Source organism: Eubalaena glacialis, chromosome 19, assembly GCF_028564815.1.
Source record: "Eubalaena glacialis isolate mEubGla1 chromosome 19, mEubGla1.1.hap2.+ XY, whole genome shotgun sequence".
Taxonomy (NCBI): Eukaryota; Metazoa; Chordata; class Mammalia; order Artiodactyla; family Balaenidae; genus Eubalaena; species Eubalaena glacialis.
This window is the reverse complement of record NC_083734.1, coordinates 49,086,668-49,094,768: the sequence shown is the minus strand read 5'-3', so window position 1 is coordinate 49,094,768 and position 8,101 is coordinate 49,086,668.

Genomic DNA, 8,101 nt, shown 5'->3' with positions numbered 1-8,101 from the left:
TCGATCCCTGGTCGGGGAACTAGATCCTGCAAGCATGCTGCAACTAAGAAGCCCACATGCCGCAACTAAGAAGACTGCATGCCACAACTAAAGATCCCGCATGCAGCAACGAAGACCCGGTGCAGCCTAAATAAATAAAATAAAATAAAATAAAATAAAAATAAATGTAATAGTTTGCATCTACTAACCCCAGACTCCCAGTCCATCCCTCTCCCTCCTCCCCTCCCTCTTGGCAACCACAAGTCTGTTCTCTATGACTGTGAGTCTTTTTTTATTTTGTAGATAGGTTCATTTGTGCCATATTTTAGAGTCCGCATATAAGTGATATCATATCATATTTGTCTTTCTCTTTCTGATTTACTTCAATTAGTGTGATAATCTCTAGTTGCATCCATGTTGCTGCAAATGGCATCATTTCATTCTTTTTTATGGCTGAGTAGTATTCCATTGTATATATATATATATACCACATCTTCTTTATCCATTCATCTGCCGATGGACATTTAGGTTGTTTCCATGTCTTGGCTATTGTGAATAGTGCTGCAATGAACGTAAGGGTACATGTATCAATATCTTTTTGAATTATAGCTTTGTCTGGTTATATGCCCAAGAATGGGATTGCTGGATCATATGGTAGTTCTATTTTTAGTTTTCTGAGGAACCTCCATACTGTTTTCCATAGTGACTACACCAACTTACATTCCCACCAACAGTGTAGGAGGGTTCCCTTTTCTCCACACCCTCTCCAGCATTTGTTATTTGTATCTAACATTCTTAAATTCAGTGGGAAGAGGTTCCCTCAGGCCCTCAGCCACCACATCTCAGGAACAGGCTGGGGTGGAGGCCAGAGACTGATCTGTGGCTGGTGGAAGGAGGGGTCAAGCTGTCATGTGGCTCTCTTTACTCTTGGGTTGTAACTTGAGGGGCCACGTGGAGATCTGCCAGCAAGACACCCAGCCAGTGACATGGGGCATTATCAGTGCTTGTCTCTGCCAGAAAGTCACCATGCATACACCCCAGATGTCCTTTCATTTTCCACTGGTGCCACTGCAAACAACACAGTTTGTCCCTCTATTCTAGACACATTGTAAGGGTGAGCAGGAGGCATATACATGCTGGCCAATGTGGCCCCACCCAGGCCCACCACCCCTGGGAGGGGCTCTCCAAAGCTGCAGGATGAAATCCAGACCCCCAGACATGGTCTTCAAGGCTCTGGCCTAGCTGCCCAACCCACCTCCCCCAAAACCCTAAACAGATTCCATGCCCCCCAAAGACTGACACAGTGTAGTTCCCTATGTCCTGAATCTGCCTTTGCTCTGGCTGTTCCCTTTCCCTGGAGTGTCCTTCCTCTCCACTTCCCTGTGCTCACAACTTACTAATCCTTTGAGACCCAACTGAAAAGACACATCTTTCCTGCCCCCAGCCTGGAAGTCACCACTCATCCACCTGAACTCCCATAGCACAATCAACTCCCTTCTTTAGGGAGGGCATTTCTTTTTCCTTGTACCATAGCTTTGTGTGCCCATGTCCACCTTCTCCCCAGCTATCAGCTCTTGGAATGCAGGATGCCCAGCAGATGCATCTTTGTTACCTATTCAGGGCTAGCTCAGGTTCTGACTTATGAACAGAATGAAGGGATGGGTGGATGGATGGATGGATGAATGAATGAATGAATGAATGGGTGAAACGTATCAGAATCCATCTTATTCCCAGAAAGATCTGTATCCAAGGCCTCATCCACTCACTGAGTGTCTGCTGTGTGCCCAGCACTGGGATTGGCCATGGTGACCTAGACAAGGCATGGTTCCTGCTCTCTTGGCATTTCCATCTGGTGGAGGAGACAGAAGAATGAATTAGGCCAATAGACAAGTAATTACAAATTATGATAAATGATGTCAAGGAAAATACAAGGGACTGTAATAGAGAGTTGAGGAGGACAAATCCTCTTGGAGAAGGGACATTAGAGCCTAGACCGGGGAGTAATAGTCTAGGACATTAGAGCCTAGACCATGTGAAGAGCGGGGAGACGAGAGCTCCAGGGAGAGCAAAGGCCCAAAGGCAGGCATGAGTCTGGTGGTCAAGGAGCTGGAAGGAGGCCAGGAGGACAGATCAGCAGACAAAGGCAAAGAGGTAGATTGGGACTGGATCACCAGGGCCTTAGGTTTTATTCTAAGCGCAACAGGATGTGACTAGAGAAATTTAAGCAGGAGAAACAACATGATTAGTTTCTTGTTTTTATTTTTATTTTATTTATTTATTTATTTATGGCTGCATTGGGTCTTCGTTGCTGTGCACAGGTTTTCTCTAGTTATGTCGAATGGGGGCTTTTCTTGCTGCGGAGCATGGGCTCTAAGCGCACGGGCTTCAGTAGTTGTGGCACACGGGCTTAGTTGCTCCACGGCATGTGGGATCTTCCCTGATCAGGGCTGGAACCCGTGTCTCCTGCATTGGCAGGTGGATTCTTAACCACTGTGCCACCAGGGAAGTCCCTAGTTTCTTGTTTTTAAAACAGCACCTGCTGCTTCCTGGGACTGGTTTGGAGAGGCCAGGGGCAAAAGCAGGTAGCTATTGTAAGAAATTGTTGTGAAATGGACCAGGGGAAAAAGGAGAGGTTAGGTATGTTTTGGAGATGGTATTAACAGAACTTTGGACAGGTGAATGTAGAGGTGAGGGAAAAGGAGAATTCACAAAGACACCTCCTTTTTTTAAATAAATTTATTTTATTTATTTTATTTTTGGCTGCGTTGGGTCTTCGTTGCTGTGAGCGGGCTTTCTCTAGTTGTGGCGAGTGGGGGCTACTCTTCGTCGCGACGCGCGGGCTTCTCATTATGGTGGCTTCTCTTGTTGCGGAGCACGGGCTCTAGGCTTGCGGGCTTCAGTAGTTGTGGCACGTGGGCTCAGTAGTTGTGGCTCGCGGCCTCTAGAGCGCAGGCTCAGTAGTTGTGGCGCACTGGCTTAGTTGCTCCGCGGCCTGTGGGATCTTCCTGGATCAGGGCTCGAACCTGTGTCCCCTGCATTGGCAGACAGATTCTTAACCACTGGGCCACCAGGGAAGCCCGACACCTCCGTTTTTGACTTGAGCAAATTTGGACTTGGCTGGATGGTGGTACCATTTCCTGGGTTGAGGAAGACGGTGGGTAAGACAGTGGTACTGAGGACCCCTGACCTTGCAACTGTTATCAGAAATGAGAGCGGTCTTGGGTGGACTATGTCCTCAAGCTTCGTAGCTGGCTGTAACCCTTTATGGGAGCAGAGCCTGTTCTCCATAATAGTTGTACCAATTTACATTCCCACCAGCAGTGTAGGAGGGTTCCTTTTTCTTCACACTCTCTCCAGCATTTATTATCTGTAGACTTTTTGATGATGGCCATTCTGACCAGAGTGAGGTGATACTTCTTTGTCATTTTGATTTGCATTTCTCTAATAATTAGCGATGTGGCGCACTTTTTCATGTGCCTGTTGGCCATCTGTGTGTCTTCTTTGGAGAAATGTCTATTTAGATCTTCTGCCCATTTTTTTGATTGGGTTGTCTGTTTTTTGAGAATATATATATTATTTTAACTTTTTATTTTATATTGGAGTATAGTTGATTAACAATGTTGTGTTAGTTTCAGGTGTACAGCAAAGTGATTCAGTTATACATATACATGTATCTATTCTTTTTCAAATTCTTCTGCCATTTAGGTTGTTACATAATATTGAGCACAGTTTCCTGTGCTATATGGTAGGTCCTTGGCAAATGTTTCATTCCAGGTGCTGTCGATTGGATGCCTGTTAGCTATCCACATGGTGGGGTCCAGTAGCCAGTTAAATATATCGGTCTGGAGTTCAGAGGAGGGGTTTAACATGCTCCTGTAACACTATTTACAGTCATAGGAATGATGCCACCCAGACCCAGACAGAGCCCTGAGATTGGGGAGAGGAAGAGGGACAAGCAAAGGACATGGAGAAGGAACAGCCAGAGAGGCAGGAGGTAAACTATGGGTGAGCTGTCATGGAGGCTGAGAGGATAGAGCCCGCCCAGAAGGGGAATGCAGCCAACTGGATTGAATGTTTCTATGAGGTTGAGGGAAGTGAAGACAGAAACGTGTTCAGCAGACTTGGCAGCAGGGAGGGTGCTAGTGACTTGACAAAAGCCGCTTCCGTGGAGTGGGGGGAATGTACGCCAGGTTGGAATGGGTTGGAGAGGGAGCAAAAGGTAAGGAAAAACAGCTGGTGTAGACACTTTCCAAGAAGTTTGTCCGTGAAGAGGAACAGAAAAATAGAGCAAGCGTGAAGGGAGGCATGGGGCCGGGAGGGTGGTTTTTGTCACCACCGCCATTATTCTGAAGATGGGAGCACCCGGTCATAGAAGGGGAGGGGCTGGTGGTGGGAGAGAGAGAAGATAAGTAGAGAAGGAGGTCCTCGGGAAGGCAAGTGGGGTCAAGGGCCTGAGACCAAGTGGAAGTCCTGGTCTTGAGTCTTCTGTTGTTATCAGGACAGAGGAGGAAGGGGCGGGCAGTGAGGATAGTTCTGTTGGTTTGTGTGTGACGGATCCTGTTTTCTCAGTGAAGACTGAGACAGAGTCACCAGCTGGGAGCATCATGGGGAAAACTATGGGGCGGTTGAGGAAAGAAGAGAAGGCATGAAATAGTTGTTCTCAAAAAGTGGAAAAGCGAGACTCACAGAGAAACCTACACTTAGAGGGCGGCACTGAGGGCAAACCCGGAGTTTATAACCACAGAGACAGTGTGAACCCAGCGAAGTCCTGCCTTGGTTGCAGCAGCATCCAGCAGCTCAGGGGCTGCCTCAGGAAGAGCACAGCCAGGCCAGGCAGGCTGAGGTTTCCCCAGGTGAGGGGTGTGGAAGGAGAGAGAAGGCTGCAGTTAAGCGTATTTTCAAGGGAGGGATTATGATGATGGAGCTTGTAACAGAGGCTGGAAGAGGAGGGAGGTGAAGTCTGAGGGGCTGATGGAGAGGGAGAAATCTCAGGGTCAAGCACTGAATGTAAGAAGAAGCCCAAGGATTACACAACAGGGCCCTTGAGCTGAGCAGTAGGAGGTGGGGGAGGGGAATGTGTGAAGTGGCGATATCAGAGGAGATCCAGTTTCTGGTTATGACTTAAGCTCAGGGTGGGCTCAAAGGAGAAGCGGGCTAAGGTGGAAGGGTCCTCTCATCCATTCATTCATTTGATAACCTTTTATCCAGTGTTAGGCCACTGGTGGTACAAAGGAGCAATCCGCTCAGCCAGGGTGCCCAGGGAGGGCTTCCTGGAGGTGGTGGTTCTTGTGTAGGTTGAGTCTGGAAGGACGAATTAAGGCTCTCCGGGATGCCAAAAAGAAGGAGTGCTCCAGGAGGCAAGCAGACCATAAGCAAAGGCATGGGCTTCGGTGGGAAACAGTTTGGCCCTTTTGTGAAAATGGAGGTAGCATGGCCAGAGGGTGGGTGTGTGTGGCGAAGTGATGGGCCACGAGGCAGGGATCGGATCATGCAGGGCCTTGGGACCCACGTGGAGGAGTGTGGACACATTATTAAGCAGTGGGAAGCCACCGAAGGATTAAGCAGGAGGTGACATGATCAGAATTGTGATTTTAGAAATGGGGATGGTGGATTGGAGGGGAGCCGAGCAGGAGGTAGGGAGGCAGATGGGAGGCTATTTGAACAGAGCAGGTGAGGGGTGATGAAGCAGCAGTAGCCTGGAGGATGGAGAGACATGTGGGTGCTGGGAAGGAGCCTCAGTATGGCTTGGGAACTGACCAGATGTGCCACCAGGATGCTTTCAGCCACCAGCAGCCAAAACCATTGCCTCAACTGGCCTAGCCAAGGAGGGCATTTACCCACTCACATAACAAGACATCCAGATGTGAAGTGGCTTCAGGGCTGGTGAAGAGGGTAGGAGGAGAGGAATTTACAGTGAAGTGCAAATTTCAAAGGGAGAGATGAGGAGTCCATTGGAGGCCTGCTGGGGGCCAGCAGGAGGAGGTGCCAGGCTGGCTGTGCCATCTGTCGGTCCCATGCCAATGTGCCAGGCACTGGTTCAGGGGTGACCCCAAGCCCAGGCCTGTGAGGAGTCTGGTGGGGGGAGACAGACCACAGATAATCGCACAAGGAGGGCATGAATCACCATTGACCTAAGAGCTGCAAATGTTGTGGCTGCTCATGAAGGGGAGCCGTGACTTGACCGGTCTGGGGCCGTCAGGGAAGTGGGCACAGAAACCACGGAAAGGAGGTGGATGGCAGTTATTCCCGTGGCAGAGGAGAAGGGCACGGGGAGAGGTGCCTGCTGTGAAAAGCAAACAGGGCTGCAGACCAGGCCCTGGAGAAGCAGCATCTTCCAGGGGCAGGAAGGAGGAGCTCACAGAGCAGATGTAGAGAGAGTGGCCCGAGGGCTAGGCCACGCTCTTCTCCTGAGAAGAGAGGCCGTGGCCATGAGATGCTCAAGGGAGGGTCAGCTGCACAGAAACCACTGGGTCTGGCTGATCGGGGCCTCTGGTGCCTCTGGTGAGCGCAGTTTCCATGGGTGCTGGGGCCCGAGCCAGACTGTTCATCTCTGGTTATCTGTGGTTCCACTTGGGCGCCTGCGAGGGAGAGAGGGGGCAGCATCAGGCCAGAGGATTGTTGCCAAGCGGGGCAAGTGAACTGGGAGGGTGCCCAGTGGCCGTGGTCACGCCAGGGCCACCTGGCACGTCAGTGTCTTCTGTTTGGGCATGTACGTGAGGCCAGTGATGGGGAAGAAGGAGCAAAGGTATGTGGCAAGTGGTAGGTGCAACTGTGAGGTCAGCGTGAGGGGTGGTTTCGGGCTCGGCGTGCGCTCTCGTGTGTCTGAGCTCGTGTGTACACGTGTGTGTTCGTGCACACACACTCCCACGCACACGATGGGGCCAATGAGCAGCTGAGGGACGGGGTCAGCAGGAATGAGCAGAGTCATCCCCGTGGAAACACGACTCCCCGGGTGATGGTAGGGAGCAGCTGGGCAGCCAGGCAGGGGGCGTGGCCAGCTCTGCCCAATGGCTCCGGCCACTCCCTGGGCCGCCCTCCCCACCTGTTGACCAAGTCTGAGGAAGTGCCTGCACTGGCCAGGGCAGGGGCACTGCTCAGGCTTCTGGGCCCGCTGTGACAGGGCTACCCTCCGGTGTAGCCCTGGGTGTCTCTGGGGGGTCTGTCTGAGGCCCTTTGGTGGAGGGGTGGTTCCGGGGCATCTGTCTGTGCGGGCCTAGTGATGGCTGTGTGTGACCAGGCTGCTGTGGTGTCCCTGTGCCCGCCTGCTGATGTGGGTCATTCCCCAGGGACTTTGCAATAAGTGACCTACCACCTTGCTTCCACAGGGAACAGACTCAGGAGGGCTGCGCAGCTCTCACAGGCCTCTACAGCTCCTGGTGGGGACCCCTCTATCAACCCAGTTCATACAGGGACCACCAGCCAAAAGCAGTCCCTGGGAGCTCTAGCCCTGCCCCCGCCATTGAAACTGTCCATCTCCTTGTCTCCAGGACCTTTCCTGTGTGTCCTTCTCTTCCACGTTAGCATCTTCAGGCTCTCCTGACATGACCCCCCACACACACACCCTGCATTTTCCCACTCCAGCTCCCCCTGCCTGCCCACGGGTTAGGTCCCATGGGTCCTGGGGGACGGAGCTGGTGGGATCCTTGGCAGTGCCCGGGAACCTTCCTTCTTCCCTCTCCCTGCCCAACATCACACCTCCCCAAAGCTCAGGACAGGGCACTCCACATTCCCACATCTTCCTTTTCTCCTCCCTCCAGGCCAGGTATGGTGAGTACAGGCAGGTGTACCACATTCTCCTTTCTCATGCCCCTGGCAGACATCACTAATCAATCACAGCAGTTCTTTTTGCGCTGAGTCTGGCTGCAATCTTTTTTTTTTTTTTTTTTTTTCAGGCTGCAATCTTGATAGTCTTTGCCCACATCTCCAAGCAGCCAATAGCAGCTGATCCAAGTCAGCCCTCAAGATGTAATCCGTTTGCCATTCCTGCTTTAGGCTGACCCCATCAGGCCCCTCACCTCGGCCCATCTTCAATCCACCCTCACACTTCACACCTGATTCCTTTCTGCCTCAGTGCTGGATAGAGGTCACATGGGCATAGCCAGCTGTGGTTTTCTCTGTCCCC